This window comes from Phallusia mammillata, chromosome 1, assembly GCF_965637545.1.
Source record: "Phallusia mammillata chromosome 1, kaPhaMamm4.hap1.1, whole genome shotgun sequence".
Classification (NCBI taxonomy): Eukaryota; Metazoa; Chordata; class Ascidiacea; order Phlebobranchia; family Ascidiidae; genus Phallusia; species Phallusia mammillata.
This window is the reverse complement of record NC_137252.1, coordinates 34,322,510-34,340,337: the sequence shown is the minus strand read 5'-3', so window position 1 is coordinate 34,340,337 and position 17,828 is coordinate 34,322,510. Positions and strand designations below refer to the sequence as shown.

The window sequence follows — 17,828 nt, the reverse complement described above, 5'->3', positions numbered from 1 at the left end:
AAAATAAAGTGGTGTTTTCCACAGAGAAACAATTTCGCAGAGGAAATAACATGTATAAAGCAAAGCTGTTGTGTGGTGTAGCAAAGAAATACGAAGCAGGTTTAACCTAAAGTATTATGACCCACAGTAACCTTGAAGGGTTTCTAGCACAATAACAAGTATACAAGTCATAGTACGTCATTCATTCTTGTTGGTGTTGCAATTAGCAAACGTTTCTAAAATTAAAAAAAAACTTCGTGAAACGGTTCTTAAGATCCGGTCCGAACCGAATGAATCTGCCGTTTCTAGTATATTCTATTATTATTATAAGCCTACATAGTTGGCTTTAAATCAATTTGGTAATCAGCACAAAATTCTGTTCGGATTTTTTACTTTGTTAAGTATCTGTAGAATCAGGCTTAAATATATAAGAACAAGTTTCCACCCACAATTATGCAAGAAACTTTAATGTAGAGCCATTGTAAGTTTTGAAATATAAATATTTATAAAACCATTACCACATAATTTTCCTGTACAACGCTGATAACGCTGTATCATGTTCGCCTGTATTTTCCCACGATCGTCGTATTGCTTCCAAATGCACCATAAACATTTACGCACTGAATATCTTAACGCAGTAATAGAGGCATTACAGTGCCTTCTAATGCACCACAGCCTCAATAAAACAAGCTAGTGTAGATCTTGCAAAGTAAAAGAGTTTTGCAAAGCCTGAATATCGCCCAGTTTTTGTGTCGCATTCAACAGTTTGTATTCCGTGGTGTGAAGCTTGGCTCGCAGTTGGCGGTTCGTTTCTTCCAGTTGAGGAATTTTAAGGTCATTGCTCGACTGTGCTCGTGTCGTGGCCTGAAATAATACAAAGTCAGTTGGAATAAAAACATTTGGATCATAACATGGTAATTGATAACTTAGAAAACAAACAAAGACAAACATAGCTGATAATGCTTTTCTTAAAATAAACAATTTGCTGTTTACATAATTTCAATTTGATTTTTTTGTTTGTTTTAATGAGCATATCGCTATAATCGTACGTCTGTTGTAAATTTAACGTCAAATAAATGCTCCTGCTTTGAAAAATAATCTAAAGATTACAATTACATATCATAGGAGAAAAATACAGACTAAATGAAAATGTGTTTCCTGCAGGAAAGGAAACGCATTATTAGTTGGTTTTCAAAATACACTCGTGGCAAGCATACTGACTGGTAAATTGATAATACTTCTATGAAATCGATACAACGCAGCACACCAAACGATACTTTATTATACTGATGTAGATAAATTCCGTAAAAATGTTGGGATTATCTGTAAATCAACCAAAACTACTGATTTTAAATTACGAGGAAATGACATCTACGCTTACGTGGCTCTGCAGGACCGGTGGTATATTTTCAACCATGATCTCAGGAGCCTTTAGTTTCTGACACTGCGAGAAAAATATCCACAGACTTAAATAAATTCGGGCGTTTTTGAATACCGACTTTAACAGAAACTCTAGAGAGCTTGCAAAATAGGAATTACAATTGTAGATTTTGCGCGAAATCTGTTTTGAGAAACACAAAAACATTTAATTATTGTTATGCTGGTATAAGGAAAAGCTATAGTTAATAAATCCATCACCAAGCCACCAAACGTAATTACAAAAATTGTGAGCAAACTGCCCCAGGAGGGAAAAGTGTGTTATTTTATCCGTGTATAGTCCACTTCTTATTGGTAGCTTGTTTAAACCACGTGATTAAAACGTTTTATAGACTTCTTCATATTCGTATTTAAGTGACATTTTACTCGACCCTTGAAGGACATTGCGATTTTTTGTTTAATTAGCTGCAAAGATGATGAGATTTGTGAACCTGTAATTTGTTGGTGAGGTCGTGACATTTGCGTCTGTTCTGTGCGAGTTGACACTGGAGATCTTTAATCTTGTCTTCGTATCTCTCCACTGCGCTCTTCGTTTCTTCCTTCCACCTGAAATGCACACAAACAAGCGTCGATTTGATGTGTTTGAAAGCAGATTAACAACCGTGCTCGTCCAAACACTGCGCTGTATGTTCTTTCCCAACTGCTGACGTTAAACCGAGTAATTCCTTGGCGACAATTTCCAGTTAAGGCGCGTCTTATTCTGCACCAATGAGCCATGACTGAATGATCCACGTTGCGCAACAATTATCAGATGTTGCGCAATAATGACTAGATATTGCACAGTAATTATCTCAAATTGCGGAATAATCTTTTGATTCGACTTTCGGTGGTTTCTCCGCTGAGCCTGTGTAGCACAGTTGGTGGAGCACGAGTCCCAGAAGACTCTTGTCCTGGGTTCGAATCCTACCGCAGGCTAGATTGTTCTAGCCTGTACCTTGTCATATGGGAATGCTTGGGAGAGCAGCTAATTTGGTACACGCCTTTAGTAGGCCTGACGTACTATGATTAATCTTGTAATATTGAGCAATTATCTTACATTGCGCATTATCCCATTAATGTTGAGCAATAATAGCTGGTTATTGCGCAATCCGGCACCGAAACTACCTGGCATTGATCCTTTGCTGGTCAGCTAACATTTTGTGAAGTTGACGGACACTGTTGCGGTTTGTATCATCCACGCTCTTCAACCGACATTGCAGTTGCTTCTTCTCTCGTTCCAAGGTGTCTTTACTCGTCGTAAACTCCTTAGCAGCGTTCAGTCGAGCTGACCTTGCCTCAGCTTCCAGTTTCTAAAGACGAATGGTAATTTTTAACTTATTCTGTTGTTTAGATCTATTAGATTTTAGCCGCTTATAACTCTGGTTCCACCAAAAACATAGTCTGATGCAGAGTTGTAAACGGGCCTGAAATTGGAGCCCTAACCCGGCACGAACCCGATTCGTTTTTGAGAAGCCCTTTTAGGCCCGAAAGTTTGATTGACAGGCCTCTGCATTAAAGCCTTAGGAAAGAAAAAGACAACAAACGCAATAGACCACAATAGACAATTGGTATTGGACAAGGCGTTTTAGGGCTGGTTGACAATAGGTTACGTTCAGCAACTGGCTACTTTGCGAGATAAGTTTGTTCAAAAAATACTGACACAGGGTGTAAAGTCAGACCGCATAAGGCCCGCTTTTTTGTGAAACCAAAGCCCTACACGAACCCGGCCTTAAAAAGCTTGGCCCGACTTACAACTCTGCATCAAATACAATGCGTATATACGCGTATAATTAGCCTTTACAAAACGCCACGCCCTTTTTTCCACCAATCACATCCTGTTAATGATCAGCCACGCCCACCTGTATGTTTGCTTTGATTGACGGTTTCGAGAAGATAAAGTCGTTCGTGTTGCGATTCCTCCATCTCACGTTGAATCCGGTTTACTCTCTGCTCCAGGGATTGGTTGGATGAGAGGAGTCTCATCTTCTCGTCTTCACTCTCCATCCTGGAGCGCTTCCGTCGATCTTCCAGTGACTTTGGAAAGGAATTGTGCCAAGTCATTGCTTTTGAAGTAAAATTAAGACATATTTATTTATTTATTTATTTAAGTACTCAATCTTAAGCCAAAACCAATCCGAGAAGCCGTCCAACTCACAAATTTGTACACAATGAAGCAATTTTGGCAAAAATAAGAAAACACAATAACAAAACTCTGAGGTGCATGTCATCTTAGGCACCAGAAACTGTTTCAACACGAAATTCCGGTGTATGCTAAACATGCCAACGTTAAAGTTCAACAACTGGTCAACCTGTATTGTTATCAAGGCGTTGTCCCTGCTCTCTCAGCATTCATTGTTCTTCGTTGAAACTCTTCCAGCTTCTGCTGATTCTGATCCTCCTTTCTCAGCCGGATCACAGATTCAAGCTCCTCTTCCGCGCTCCTCTTTGCTCGGGTTGCGCTCTAGGGGCTGTCGTAAGTGAGAAGGCTCCTTTACGAATTACCAAGCAATGGCTATTTTGTATCTCAACCAGGACAACTTTATACAGTGACAACATAACATAACATACATTTTCTTTGTTTATCGTGCACTGTATTGCGCGAATTCAGCGTTATTTACCCCATAAAGCGATCTACATAGGTCGTCGAACATTCAGTAAACATATACAATTGCCAGAAGAGCTCTATAAATGTATTATCATGTCTGGAAGCAACAGCTATATATATATGACACATAATTTCGCAGTTATAGCAAAAGAATGTGTTACATAAGGTCTGTGGGCTATTATGTGTACATCGTTATGCAAAAGGTGGAAATTCTTATATGAGCAAGCCACTTTTGTAACATCAAAGTTCACAAGAAAATCCCACCTTAATTTCTTTAACCAATCAATGAATCTTCACTTTGACTTGTGAGTTCACTTTGTGCACCTCGCGCAGTCACTTCATCTACCTTTCATGACAACGGACAATGGATTTGTGTAGATTGCTCTGTTCAACCCTGAATACCCAACTAGTACTAGTTCAACCAGACAAATTGGGTTAAATTCAAATTGCCTAAAAATCAATACGTTCAACCGAATCATTTGTGTCTCCACGCAAACCCGCACGCTACGACGTAATCACATTAGATTTACTGTTAAGCAAACAGGTTAAGGTACGAATACGAACTCACAACAGAAATGTTTGCCAAATATTGATACATCGCAAATAAAGCGCAGTTACCGCCCTTGATTAAAGGTTGTCCGGCCCGCAGAGTCACTTGGATTTCAAATGTACTGGCAAACTGCATTCCAACTGTTTACGTTTCTTTTTACAATCAATATACGGAAAAGTGAAGTATAAAAAACTTCGAAATGACAATAAATAAATAAACACGCGCAATAAAAACTATAACCGTACCAACTTTTTTGGGGGTTTTACCCTTGTAATACATTGTCCGTGTTTATTTTAAATAATTTTAAAACATGCCTTAATAATTCTGACCTGACGTTTGCACCACTACCAGCATATTTTGTGAGGTTTTTCCGACATAGTATTAGTTGTGTGCTATAAAAGAGTTTTTTGCATATACACTGATAATACCAACTTATCGTCATTGTCACTTATTTCGCGGAGTTTATGAGAGATATTCTTATATTTTCGACACCTGTGCTCACATTCCAAACAGGTTTATTTCAAATAAAGAGCAAACTAAAACAAAACATGAGGAACTTTTCATATTCTTATGCGACATGCGTTGGCATAAAAGCGTTAAAGGCGTTATTGCTCCACAAGTGATTAAAAATAAATTAATGTCGATTCGCCAGTGGGCGCACCGAAGTCAGCAATGGGTTGCCGAAGATGCTATTGTGAGGGCAGGAACTTGGCCGAATGGTCCGGCGCGCCTGACCAACATACAGACATAAAAAACTGATCGGGATTCGTCCCCGGGAGTGTCCTGGGTTCGAACCCCGTGAAAAAAACAAACAAAAAGATGCTATTGTGACTTTTAGTAACCCAGGAGTATATAGTTGGTGGCTAGATGTTATAGCACCACCAGGTGACGAAAATGTAAGTAAGTTAATTTGCCAGTGGGTGCAAAAAAGATGCCAAAGGCGGGACCTCTAAACGGCATTACACCAAAAAACTCAAGTGCAACGAGTGCTTGTGTACGTCCGAATACTACACAATGACTTATATGTGACTTTTTCAGTGAGAAAAATCCATGATAGCGTGTAAACTGTCAATTGACTTCTTTAGACTATGCTGGTTGACAGTTATGTATTAAGCGTTGCAGGTGTTTGTTGGTCGTCTTTGAATGTTTTTGTTTTATGCTTAAGTATTTTGAGTTCGAATTATGTTGCTCATAGTCTTATTTTGCAGTCGGTGTGTAGGATAGTCAGGTAGTCTGTATTTGAACAAAACTGTGAAATAAAATTTTATAACAGCTGGACTTACTAAAGTGCATGATCTAGGAGATACTTGCTCGTTGGTGCATTGTAAAGTATTTTAAATTGTTTTGTGACTTTAAGTTAGATTCAACCATTTTTCACCCTGTTACAGTTGTTTGTAGGGTGCTAATGAAGTCTTTTTTTAGCTTAATTGGCTTACCCAACAGCATCAAATATGTGTTAGAGCCCCTTAGTACCCCAGCTTGACACTTGATTCCCAAGGAAGTGATTGGTTTGCGGAGGTTCATGCGCGGTCTTCAAGTAACTGGTAATGCTACTCTCACAAATTAACAACGCAATATATTTGCGCTATTAACCTCACTAAGTTTATGGTTCAAACTGCTGCCTCAAGATTCCTTGGAGACGAACTCCAGAAAACACCACTTGTATAATCCGTTGATTACATTATTGGTTTATTTTGGTTATCAGCGACAGAAATGTTTCAAGAAGTCTTATTCAAATAGAATCGTAATTAAAGAGAAAACAGTAATTAGCAATTGACACCTAAGTACAAAAGAATCCTAAACTTGATTTAAATATTTAATAGTACAGGTAATGTTTCTCAAAGACGGTTAAGTATTAACTTGCAACTATATGTCCCAATTCTAATTAATTAGACTTGTATATTCCGGTTAATTAATTATTTCTTCTCGGCCTAAGATGTTTAATGGCCACGGGTAGACTCGAGGTCAGGGCCGCCATTTTGTTTTGGCCGGCAATTAAGGGCCGCTGGCCCGCGCGCAGATTTCAGTTAAATTCGGCTAAGTCCGCGCGCCTCTATTTAAACTTAAACACTTAGTCATTTCTCCAGCCACTGTTAAATTTTCTAAGTCCCAGCGCTTCAAGTAAAACTCAAACACTTAATCATTTTTCCAGTCACTGTTAAAATTTCTAAGTCCAGCCACTTCAAGTTAAACTCAAACACTTTGTCATTTTTCCAGCTATCTAAGCTAACGCAGGTCTGCCTTTTCTTTAGCCCCTACCTGTCTAAACGTTAACATAAAAATGGCAGTTTGCCAAAAATCGCGGTTTATATAGGCAAGAGTGGGGGGATTCCCGAGCGCTGTGAGCGGTCAAGAGGAGCTCGGAGCCATTTTAGAGCGCGACGTATATATTCTATGACGTACGGGAAGTTAGTTTCTAGCCTGCTGTACGCGGCTGTGCTTTTGTTGTGGAAAAAGCTATACAAAAAGGCGGGTATTGGCGTGTTGCCGCTACAGGCTGGTTTATGGTTTAACTGCCATTTGTGTTTTTTGTTCTTACTTTTCCTAAATAATAATTAAAAGGTTTTTGACCTGCTGTAATGTGTGACGTTTGCCAAAAACACTTTGTTGCACCAGCAGAACTAAGGTTATGTAAATACTTGTTGCAATAAAGCAAATATGCGCTGGCGTTATAAGCAAACAATAATCCATTGTGGTTCTGTTGTGACTAACAAACTTTGTGGATGGGCAATGTACCAAAGTTCACATGTCACCAGAAGTTAAGCAACATGTAAGTCAGTTTTCTGTATTTAAGTCAAAAGAAGAGTGTTAAGTTACACTTTGCTTTAAAAGTCACTGACACAGCAGCAGGCAAGTTCATAGATTAGGTGTGGAAGTCTTGTAGATTTTTTCAAGTTTCATGATTTTGAAAAATTGTGTTTGATTGGTGTTGTAAAATGTGCCCATTTTTGTGTTACTGTTCCACAATCAAGTTAAGAATGATTTGTTGCACCTGTGCCAATTTGTCAGTGGTGGAGATATTAGTTGGTGTATCTGCTCTCTTTTACTTAATGTTAGTGGTGATGAACAAACAGTTTTTAAGTTTGGTAGGAATTCTAGGAAAGCATTACCTGCTTTTACCAATTTACCAAAATTGTTTTCCAAAAATCTAAAAATGATTCCATCACATTAATATCGAGCAAAAACAACTAGGCTGTTTGTGATTGTCTGTAATATTATTTTAGTTTTTCTAGTTTTTTTTTCAAAGCGCAACTGTTTCAAACCAGGCTGGATACACAAATAGCCTGATTAAGACTAAAAACTAAATTGTCAGGGAATTGGGAGTATCTGTTTCGTATTGTTTATTTTATCAACTTTAGCACAGTGTATTGATTAAAGGCGTTTTCAAACAAAAACCAAATGCAGGCGCCGAGCACCGCGTGCAATTGAAGAATATTAACGAGTTCTTTGTGCTATGATGCTCCTCGAGAGCGAATTTGATGCATTTATCAGCCAGACAACATTTAGCAATGAGCTGACAAGTAACGTGTAGATTGGAAAACAGTGCTCCAACCGACTCTGACGTGACACCTAGCAGACGACAGCACGAATAGATCGCGATAGCCCATTCGACAAACAAACGTGACAGATACATTTTACTATTTTGTTTCCTGAGCAAGGTTCGCTCTAGTGCACAATCCAGCAAAGGGGTTTCCAACCCTTTTTGACGCGACACAAATATTCTTCGAAAGTATGTTTTCGCGACCCATGGACATGCACTCTTACTATGTTGGTTTTATTTTGTCTGCAAATCGAGAAAGATTTTCGAAAATTACTACGGCAGTTTATAAAACCAAGAAATCAAACAAATATTATTCGTTTTTTTTTTTGACCAAACATTTTCATTTAGCCCGAACTTTAGAGCTGATGTAAAGCATTATCAGCCAGACAACCCTCAACAGTAAGCTAACTTATGACTTATGACATCGCAAACAAAATAACCACTTTTACACCAAGTTGTCATGACATTATAATTGGGAAACAATTTAAAGCCTTGGTAAATAAAAGAGTGTCGTGTTGAAACAAAGTCAAAAAATAGATGCTCATATTTTCTCAAAAATAGGCGACCCAGCAGAAATATTCAGGTGACCTATTATTGGGTGGAAAACAAACTCGGTCTATTCGAAACCATTAAAGATTGATCGGTTTGTTGACTTTACGTGTTGCACTGCATGTACCGCTTAATCGCGAGCTCTTCGGCCCATTTGTTTGCAACGGGCGACACGACACAGAACCGTCTCCGTGTGAGCTAAGATCGCTTTCTGCTTCTTCTATCGGACCAGTGCTTTTGCATTTAAATGATCAATTATGGACGCTATTGAGTCTCTGGGAGAACAAACTATATCAAAGAAATGTTGACTGTGGAAAAACAAAACGGAAATTTTACGAATAAAAATAACACTTCGCACGTCTTGTTGTTGAGTTGTTCTGTCTTCAACCAGTTTCTTGTATCACAAAAAAAACAATTTTATAATGTTGCCATACCATATTTCGGTATTGTTAGATAAACTTGCTGGGATTTGCCAGTAGTATATTTTATTATCTGTCTGTGATGTTACCCTATTTTAATCAGCACAGTTCACGGGCAGGTTTGCGTATCGCAAATATTCGTAATTATTCCTAAATTAAAATCTCGTAAATTAAAAATTGTGTTGAGTTGAGTTTAATTCGCCCGGTGAAGCTAATCGTAACAGTGCAATTGAACTAAAATATTCACCAAGTCGGAATCAGCTGTTCAACGTTGGGACGTTATAATGCGCATCAAAGTTGAGGGCAAAATTGGTGGGCAGATGGCAAACGCTCTGCAGCTACACGGTTACTACAAGCGTTATGTCACATTGGAAAATCGCATTGAGAATCACATTGGAGGGTGCAAATGGAACGAATGCAATTGTGGGTGAATATTGTTAGTGGAACTGTCTATCGTACTTCATACTTATACAATCACTTTTACTGTGGAAAGTTTCGAACACTTTCGAACAAATCATGTTTTTTCCGCAACCAGGATCAATGCCCTAACTGCACTTTTGGGCTTTAACTGCTTACGTGAGTTGTTTTTCACTCTTTGTTTGTCGGTTTTACGGCGCTAAGTCCAATTCATCATGTGTTTCAACAAGATAAATATACTTAATTCAGGCGCAAGCAATAAATTGCTGTGATGGTGTTTTCACTATGTCGAAACGTTTTTTGGTGTAACTAAGTTCTTTTGCCTAATTTTATTCCACAATAAAAGATATATTGTTCTTTAATTTATATGTTTAGCAATAACCTTTTCCTGCCACATTTCCTGCCTTGTGTCAATATTCTTGTTACTAATTTCACCTTTTTAACTTAATTCTCATAAAATTTTGAATTTTTTTTTTACTAAACTCTGTAATCTTCACAACCTTTTCCAGCTCACGGCCCACTTTAAAAAAATTTTGAGGGGGGCGGATCACCGTTTATTATTGCGACAAAACCACAATAGAAAAAGAACAAAAGTTAAGAAAAAATAATAATAACGGCACAAGCAATATTTTTGTTAATGTAAAGCCTGAGCTTGCTCATTTTATACGATGATATTAAGTCGAAATTTAATGGCAGACAAGTTCACACGCAATGCAGAATTTAGTGTAACAGTGTAAAACTGTTTCGTGTAGTGTTGTGATGCGACAATTGCAATTTGTTATAAAGCTTTATTTAACGTGAAATCTGATGCACCTTTCATAGTATATAATATTATATTTTAGAGAAATATTATTAAACTTGAAAGTACGTTCTCACGAACTGTGTAACTTTTTTAACTTCTATATTGGTATAGTAATAGTTTGAAACGCGTCCCACCAGAAAGAACGTTGCGGCCCACCGGTTGGGAAGCGCTGGTCTAAACCACAGCAGCAATTTAATGAGTGATGCGTAGTTATTATGGGTCCCCTTCCTCCTTATGGGTCCCCTTCCATATTGTTTTTGTCCGTATTTTTTTTTCTGTCTAACGCGTGTTTGTTAAACGCGTTTGGTCAAGAAAGAGTGCTTCGAATTTATTGAAATTTACACAGATGTCAGTTATTTATCTATATTTGATCCTCCTGAAGTTTGACTTCTAGTGACCCAAGGGTTCACCCACAGGCCCCCAAAACGTAAAATTTTTGATACGGCTGAACTGACTAAAGTACACATCATCTAGGTCCTAGAACACTGGTTTGTTGAAGCGCGTTTGGGCAAGAAAGAGTGCTTTAAATTCATTCAAATTTACAAAGATGTTAGCTATTGGGTTTAAGGGGTGAAACTGGGTAAATCATTTGATCCTCCTGAAGTTTGACCCCGAATGACCCAGCGGTTCACCCACAGGCCACCAAAACGTAAACAGCAAAGTACATCATCTAGGAGTTTCATGAATCGTTGGTTGATGCAATGTAAGGTTTTCTAAAAACATGTTGTAACTGTTTATTGGATTCACCCATTTTCACCCCTTTAACCCCGAAATAATCGGTTTTAGTTTTTCCAGTTTTTAGGTCAGAAATGCAAGCTCGTTATATGTGCTAAATTTTAATAGAAAATGTTAGCAGTGGGTTACTGATTTAGTGTTCAAAATTTTGGGTCAATAGCCAAATGGTTACCTTTAGGCTACAGCCCATAATATGTGTACACTGGAAAGCTAATAGACATAATTCACTGGTTTACAACTGCGGCCATTTAATGAACAGCGGAAGTTCGCTGTTTGACCCGTGAGACGCGTGGATGAGCGTTTTACGAGGCAGTCGTTTTGGATGATTAGACATCAGCGCAGTAATTCTATGCTGTTTTTTTAAGTTAGCACGCGTGTTTTTAGCAAAGGTTTTATATCTTAGCAGTGATTAAAACAATACTTCGGTGTTTAACATTACAGGCAAACGTTGTTGATTAACATGAAAGTAAAAAACTAGACGTTTTATAAAGACGCAATAAAATGTCGTTAAACGGTCATTGACAAATTGACCACCTTGTGACGAATTTGAAAACCTTTTTATCATGACTAATTCGCATTAACATGTGTGTTGGAACCCATTTTGTTTTTGTGTGTACAGTAAATTGATAAATAGGGTACACTACATATAAAATGGAAATATATAGAAAAGCCACCTTTCTGGTTTTTGCGTAATTTTAATGTAACAAGGTCTCAGCTACATGCATAAACTTTCTTTCGCTAGCATTAAGTGTTGTACGTATATTGCTTGGTGTGACGCAGGGGTGCATAAGTTTTGCGGTGGTGAACGTGTGTATTAAAATATATGTACTAGCGGCCGTGACAAAAATCAAACTATTTTGCCGAATGTTTTCATTTTGAAGCTGCTGTGAACCGATTTGGGGGGACTGGAAAGAGTATTACCAGCCTCGTAGTCATATGCAGATATTTGTCCCCTATTGAGTGCAAACAATGCGAAAAAGGTCGTACCACAGCACGCGTCACAATATAGATCATGGCGTCATAAATAGTTAGGATTATTTGTCAGACTGGCGTTCAACTCAATCCTTGCATCAAGTTAGAAATCAATCTGGGCTTTTTAGGCGCCATTACATCGTAAACACATGACAAAAACCTATTCCTTTACATCAGTAATTTTGAAACAAAAACAAGCAGGGTATTGGCGGCTGTTTGTGAAAAAGTTTGTGCATATACAGTCAAACTTCGATACTATGCCACCCTTTGGGACCGAGAGAAAGTGGCATAGTAGCGAGGGTGGCATAATAGCGAGAGTTGTTTGTAAAAATAGCCTTGTGACGTGACGATGTACTGTAATGCCACGTTGTGTTGTACGATTATAATTTATTAGAGTATACATTATAAGATAAAGTATACAGTATATATTATTGCAAAAATACGGATAGATCGTGCCTAGAACAAACAAGATCTGTTAGTTTTGTCGTGACACAAGCACAGAGCGGCGTTTACATAACTCGCTGCAAATCGGTGAAACCTCTTAACATGAGCACGTTTGTTTAATCAACTATTTGTTTTTCATTTTTTCTCTGTTTTATCATGAGCTCAAACCCAAAGTTGTCAGAACTCAGAAGGTCCAATTTTTCAATCCACAACCAGACCGTTAATACAGTAACACAGTACTCCCAAGTGTCATAGTATCAAGGGTAAGGGGTGGCATAGTAAATATATTTTCTATTGAATTTAGTTGGTGACGATCAAAAGTGGTATAGTAGGGTGGCATAATAGCATGGTGGCATAGTATCGAAGTTTGACTGTAGTAAATATATGAATTTTGGGTTTTCAAAACCTCCTTTGAACAGATTGATGTTCTTGTCCACGCTGTTTAATGAGTGCCAAATAACGTGTTTTATTAAAGTTGCTCCTACTAAAAGAAAGGGACGCCGTTGATGGGTTTTGTTCACTGTATTAAAGTTGTGTCTGTTTTAGGGCAAGAAAGTCGCAATGAACTATTCAAATCGAATAACTATCCAAACCTTTAATCTTGCTTCCAAAAACTTTTAGGGACTTGCCTTGACTCGAACCGCTAATGACTTAACTTGACTTGACTTGAGACTCGAATCCCTTTTGACTTGTCTTGAGAATCGAACCTCATATGACTTGACTCGACTTGAGACTCGAACCCCTTCTGACTTGACTAGACTTGAGACTCGAACCCTTTTTGACTTGACTTGATTTGGGACTCGACCCCTACTGACTTGACTTGGGACTCGAATCCCTACTGACTTGACTTGAGACTCGACTAATAGGACTCGTTACCCAACCCTGTATTCAGAATACTGATAAATTTGTTTAAGACACCTTTTTTGAATGGTTTTATATTTCCCTCGCCGTGACCGGCTCCAGCGCAATCAGGAGAAATTCCAGAGTCCAGCTCGCGATAAATCCGGGCTGGCGAACTAACTTTCTTTTTCCGGAGTCGACTGACGCTAGCGTGCATGCAATAAGTGGGTTAGGTTGCTTTGCATATTCGTCTGAGGTGAACTGGTCTTCTGAAGACAGCTCAGCATAACTAGCTAGAATTGCATCCACATTCAATAAATTAGACGGTTGAGGGTCATCGAATGTATTTGATAAATCCGAAAACGAAATAGCATTTTCCACAACGCCCATCGTTGACATACCTAGATACAGATCAGTTGATTTCTTAAACAGCAATTAACAATAGATACGACAAAGAAATCAAAAGGAAAGAAACCGTTAACCTGTATTGGATCTCCAAGCTGAAACTAAACTAAATATTAACTATGATTAATATAAACGCCAACGTTGTGCTCATACAGTAAAGGCGCTATGAACTATTCTGTCTTTCCTTTAACCTTTATGAGTCGTTGGGGTTTCCGCGTGATTTCGGTTGCCGCATCCCCGCGAAATGACCGGGCGCTTGCCCGAACAGCTATATGGTCGCGTCCTAAACTCGGTTACATTTATTTAAGTCAGCTAACCGCCGGCGCAGGCAGTTGTCGCAGTTAACTGGAGGCGCTATATACATAAATCTTTGCTGACTTGCGCCGCGAAGTGAAATAAGAACTTTTTTTTATATACTATATACTAAACACTTCCTCATTTTTCGGGCATCAGTAAATTTTCCCAGCGCCTCAATTTAAATTTAAACGTCATTTTTTGAGCCTTATTTAAACTGGCGCAGGTTAGCCTTTTCTTTAGCTTCTGCCTATCCAAACGTTAACCTAAAAATGACATTTTTCACCCAAATCGCGGTTTATATGCAAATATGTGAGGGTTTTTTCCACCGATGTGAGCGGTTAAGCGGTCGCGATGTTTATTGTGAGACTTTTATCAGCACTTCCTCAACTATAAGTTGCGGCTTTGATACATACTACATAAGTCTGTCCTACGTTCTAAATTATTCCATGGGACCGCTACAGATTTGTCCATTGCGACTATGTTTTTGAAATTACAAAATGTTTTGATTACACACTGTGACGATTATGCGGACAAAAAAGTCGAAAATAAAAATTGCAGTGCAATAATACGGCCGTACCCGTTTCTGGTAGTTAGCTACAACCGCGTCTATATAGCATTAAACGTGAAGTCGAAAGAGGTAAACCGATTAACACACAACGTGAGATCACTGTTTCATTTTGCAGTTTGAGTGCGCGCAAAAATACCCGTTTGGTAATATTTGTCTGACAATACGTTTTAAACACTTAAATTCATGCGCCGTTACAGCTGACGAGACTGGTATGTAAATACGTGTGCCTAATATGCAAGAATCTTACGACTCTGCTTAACGCATAAAATTCCATTGTGGTTGGGAACCACTGTCATAAACGTTGCAAGAAAGAGTGGAATCAATTGATTGCTGTGATTTCTGAGCAAAAATTTGTTCTTCTGCATTCAAGGAAATTTCCAAATATAGTTTCTGAATTTACTTGCTTTAGTATACGGCAGTTTTTGACTTTTTTGCTTAGAGAAACGATGTATGCTTTGTCGTTACCCAGAACTCTAGTGCAAACAAAAACAAGGTTTTAAGAGTTATTGCCCGATTTCAGTTGAAGAGAAAGTTAATAAAGTTTTCCACCCACAAATTTATTGCAGTAACATGACCGTCTGGTAGCTGGCTGTCATAAAAAACTCTTCAAACAACCAATAAACCACTGAGCATGTGATTCAACTGCAATACATTTGTGGGTGGGCAATGTACTAAAATTCATGTGGCACCTGAAGTCAAGCTATATGTAAATCAGTTTAATATATTTGAGTTGAGTGCAAAATACCGATTTGCGTTTTGATTCAAAAGTCACCGACGCAGCATGGAGGTATACAAATTAGCTATTACAGATAAGTTTTGTGTTAAAAAATAGATTGATGTTGTGTGCCTGTTGAAAGACAATAGAAAGAGCAAGCATTTTGAGAGCAAGCATTCTGACAATAAACCCTATTTGCTTTGTTCTACAATCCCTGTTCAGAGTTTGTTGCACTTATACCAATTAGTGTGTGTTGGTAATTTCAACTAAAAAAACTCCGTCAACGCAAATGGGGTTTCTTATAAGTCATGCAAAACATTGGTTAGTTAAAATCGGTTTGTTATACATTTGTCATGTTGAGAATGCTTAATTTGCCAGTGCCTTTTATATCCTACTTAGTGGGTTAGTGGGTTTTTCAGAAAAGGTTTGTTTCAAACGGGCTTAGGACACAAACAGTCCATCTTAAGTTGGAGATAGTTTTGATATACCTGTTTTTTACTTTCGGGACTTATATACAACTTTCTTATCAACGGTTTACGTGACTCAAAAGATAAACGGATGTAACTAATGTGGCTCTTCATATCACTAATGATGGCATAAGCTTTTGAGGAAACGTTTGAACAATAAAGCATGTCGCTTTTTACATCTATTTTGACCTTTATGTTTATCATTAATCCTCTTTAATTTTAACAAAGTCAATTTAAGCAAGTGTAAGTTCAACATATGTTACTATTTACTACTTTTTATGTTCAAATTCAATGCAGCTAGTTTTACAAAATGTAAAGTGATGTAAGTTATGTTAACATGTTGACAACCACTGGTTAACTAAATCGGAAAGACCACCATTGTCATTAAAACCTAAACTGTGGAAATGATTCCCTTTAACGCAGGGTCGGCCAACCCGCGCCTCCGGAGCAACATGTCACTCTTTAATTTAATGCGGCTCAGTTTGTTAAATTACTAAATGTTAAGATCCCACATTGTTTGACGATTATGCCGGACATAAAAGTCGTAAATGATAATTGCAGTGAAATAACATGACCGTACCCGTTTTTGGTAGTTAGCTACAACCGCGTCTATATTTGTTAATATTTGTCTGACAATACGTGTCAAACACTTAAATTTGCTATCAATTTTAGGCAGAGAACCACATTTAATAAACATATCATTTCACTATTTATGATTTTTTTCAATCAAAAACTTAAATTTTCTGCATTCAAGGAAGTTTTCAAATGTAGTTTCTAAAATTACTTGCTTTAGTTTATGGCAGTTTTTTGACCTTTTGCTCAGAGAAACGATGTATGCTTTGACGTTACCCGGAACTCTAACGCAAACAGAAGACTGGGTATAACGATGTATTATGGTCCTGATCCATATGGTGTTGTAGCCGTTGCAGTAGGATCTTGTGTGTTTTCACTGCAACATACCTGTATCCGTTGTTATTCTTTTAATATTTACATTTTTATGACTTTATATCGTGATTTATTTATTTCCTGTTTCGGACTGACGATGCCATACAGACTGATTTGAGTGTGTGCTGAATTTGTCAGCTAAGTAATGTCAATATATGTGACTGGAATTAGTGTCAGAAGACTGGGTATTAGTAGTGACAATTTCAGTTGAAGTGTAAGACATACAATAAAGTTTTGTGCCACTGTAACATGACTTGCGTGACTAAAAATGTGTAATAATGATGTAATCTTCTTATTATTTTTGCTATATGTCTTTATAGATTGGAGTACTGTTAGTTTTATGCATAAAATTTTATAATGTCTTGGTCTGATAAATTGCAAAACGTTTCAAAAAATTTTTTTGGAGGCAGATATTCGTGTTAGAACATATTTTTTGTTAATATGAACTGTTTTTGACCTGCTGTGGTTCATGTTGTTTGTCACATAGCACTTTGTTGCGCAAGCAGAACTAAGTTCATAAAATTACTCGTTACAGATAATCAAATACGCTTAAACAACTCCTAAACAAACAATAAACCACTGAGCATGTGATCTAACTGCAATAAATTTGTGAGTGGACAATGTACACTTAAGTTTAGTCAAAGTTCACACGGCACCAGAAGTGAAATTGTATGTAAATCAGTTTGCTGTATTTAAGTCGAGTGCAAAATATGAGGTTGTACTTAGTTCAAAAGTCACCGACGCAGCATGGAGAAACATAGATCAGGTGTGAAAGTCTTGTTGGTTTTTAAGTTTTGTGGTGCTTTAGTTTGGTGTTAAGTGTCTGTTGAAAGACAATGAAAAGAGCATGCGGTTAATAAACCTTTTTTGTGTTGTTGTATAATCCCTGTTAAGAATTTGTTGCACTTATGCCAATTTAGAATGTGTATGTAATTTCAAATGGAGAAATGGAGTTCCGCATAAGTCAGGCAAAACATTGGTCAATCAAAATCGATTTGTTACACATTTGTCGCATTGTGAATACTTAAATCGCCAGTGCCCTTTGAAGACTACTTATAGCTTATCTGAAGTTGGATCTTTTTTTCAGTACCTGCTTATTTCATCCAGAATTTAGCCTGGACATAATTGTGAAAAACACTTTACTTGTCCAGAATTTTAGCGC

At 37.7% G+C, this 17,828-nt stretch overlaps 1 protein-coding gene, 1 long non-coding RNA gene and 1 pseudogene across 4 annotated transcripts in view; 1 reads left to right on the top strand and 2 right to left on the bottom strand.

The window, feature by feature from the left end:
• LOC145234046 (uncharacterized) overlaps window positions 1–17,828 on the top strand; it is a 78,076-nt gene that overhangs the window by 30,976 nt on the left and 29,272 nt on the right. The window lies entirely within an intron of this gene.
• The window catches only part of LOC145234083 (sodium channel and clathrin linker 1-like), a 59,343-nt pseudogene continuing 41,945 nt past the window's right edge, over window positions 431–17,828 (bottom strand). The window contains exon 15 of the transcript XR_013861270.1: window positions 431–843. The product of XR_013861270.1 is annotated as a sodium channel and clathrin linker 1-like (transcript). The remainder of the gene's footprint in view (window positions 844–17,828) is intronic.
• LOC145234157 (uncharacterized) lies at window positions 3,335–4,341 on the bottom strand. 2 transcript variants are annotated; one of them, XR_013861278.1, is made up of 3 exons: window positions 4,265–4,341; window positions 3,705–3,863; window positions 3,335–3,429 (listed from the first exon to the last, which is right to left on the bottom strand). It is a non-coding gene; the product is annotated as an uncharacterized LOC145234157 (long non-coding RNA). The 2 variants fall into 2 exon arrangements; XR_013861277.1 differs by lacking the exon at window positions 4,265–4,341 and having other exon boundaries at window positions 3,705–4,257.